This window comes from Hyla sarda, unplaced genomic scaffold (genome assembly GCF_029499605.1).
Source record: "Hyla sarda isolate aHylSar1 unplaced genomic scaffold, aHylSar1.hap1 scaffold_592, whole genome shotgun sequence".
In the NCBI taxonomy this organism is placed as follows: domain Eukaryota; kingdom Metazoa; phylum Chordata; class Amphibia; order Anura; family Hylidae; genus Hyla; species Hyla sarda.
Window position 1 is genome coordinate 133,197 of NW_026610606.1, and position 2,153 is coordinate 135,349.

Here is a 2,153-nt window from a genome sequence, read left to right on the forward strand (position 1 = left end):
AATGTCCTTCCCTACAGTCACCACAGATCCCAATGTCCTTCCATACAGTCACCAGAGATCCCAATGTCCTTCCCTACAGTCACCAGAGACCCCAATGTCCTTCCATACAGTCACCAGAGATCCCAATGTCCTTCCCTACAGTCACCACAGATCCCAATGTCCTTCCATACAGTCACCAGAGATCCCAATGTCCTTCCCTACAGTCACCAGAGACCCCAATGTCCTTCCCTACAGTCACCACAGATCCCAATGTCCTTCCCTACAGTCACCTCAGATCCCAATGTCCTTCCCTACAGTCACCACAGATCCCAATGTACTTCCCTACAGTCACCAGAGACCCCAATGTCCTTCCCTACAGTCACCAGAGATCCCAATGTCCTTCCCTACAGTCACCACAGATCCCAATGTCCTTCCCTACAGTCACCAGAGATCCCAATGTCCTTCCCTACAGTCACCACAGATCCCAATGTCCTTCCCTACAGTCACCAGAGATCCCAATGTCCTTCCCTACAGTCACCAGAGATCCCAATGTCCTTCCATACAGTCACCAGAGATCCCAATGTCCTTCCCTACAGTCACCAGAGATCCCAATGTCCTTCCCTACAGTCACCAGAGATCCCAATGTCCTTCCCTACAGTCACCACAGATCCCAATGTACTTCCCTACAGTCACCAGAGACCCCAATGTCCTTCCCTACAGTCACCAGAGATCCCAATGTCCTTCCCTACAATCACCACAGATCCCAATTTCCTTCCCTACAGTCACCACAGATCCCAATGTCCTTCCCTACAGACACCAGAGATCCCAATGTCCTTCCCTACAGTCGCCACAGATCCCAATGTCCTTCCCTACAGTCGCCAGAGATCCCAATGTCCTTCCCTACAGTCACCACAGATCCCAATGTCCTTCCCTACAGTCACCAGAGATCCCAATGTCCTTCCCTACAGTCACCAGAGATCCCAACGTCCTTCCCTACAGTCACCAGAGATGCCAATGTCCTTCCCTGCAGTCACCAGAGATCCCAATGTCCTTCCCTACAGTCACCAGAGATCCCAATGTTCTTCCCTACAGTCACCAGAGACCCCAATGTCCTTCCCTACAATCACCAGAGACCCCAATGTCCTTCCCTACAGTCACCAGAGATCCCAATGCCCTTTCCTACAGTCATCAGAGACCCCAATGTCCTTCCCTACAGTCACCAGAGACCCCAATGTCCTTCCCTAAAGTCACCACAGGTCCCAATGTCCTTCCCTACAGTCACCACAGAACCCAATGTCCTTTCCTACAGTCACCACAGATCCCAATGTCCTTTCCTACAGTCACTAGAGATCCCAATGTCCTTCTCTACAGTCACCACAGATCCCAATGTCCTTCCCTAGAGTCACCAGAGATCCCAATGTCCTTTCCTACAGTCACCAGAGATCCCAATGTCCTTCCCTACAGTCACCAGAGATCCCAATGTCCTTCCCTGCAGTCACCAGAGATCCTAATGTAATTCCCTTCAGTCACCAGAGATCCCAATGTCCTTCCCTACAGTCACCAGAGATCCTAATGTAATTCCCTTCAGTCACCAGAGATCCCAATGTCCTTCCCAACAGTCACCAGAGATCCCAATGTCCTTCCCTACAGTCACCACAGATCCCAATGTCCTTCCCTACAGTCACCAGAGATCCCAATGTCCTTCCCTACAGTCACCACAGATCCCAATGTCCTTCCCTACAGTCACCACAGATCCCAATGTCCTTCCCTACAGTCACCACAGATCCCAATGTCCTTCCCTACAGTCACCAGAGATCCCAATGTCCTTCCCTACAGTCACCACAGATCCCAATGTCCTTCCCTACAGTCACCACAGAACCCAATGTCCTTCCCTACAGTTACCACAGATCCCAATGTCCTTCCCTACAGTCACCACAGATCCCAATGTCCTTCCCTACAGTCACCAGAGACCCCAATGTCCTTCCCTACAATCACCACAGATCCCAATGTCCTTCCCTACAGTCACCAAAGATCCCAATGTCCTTCCCTACAGTCACCAGAGATCCCAATGTCCTTCCCTACAGTCACCAGAGGTCCCAATGTCCTTCCCTACAGTCACCAGAGATCCCAATGTTCTTCCCTACAGTCTCCACAGACCCCAATGTCCTTCCCTA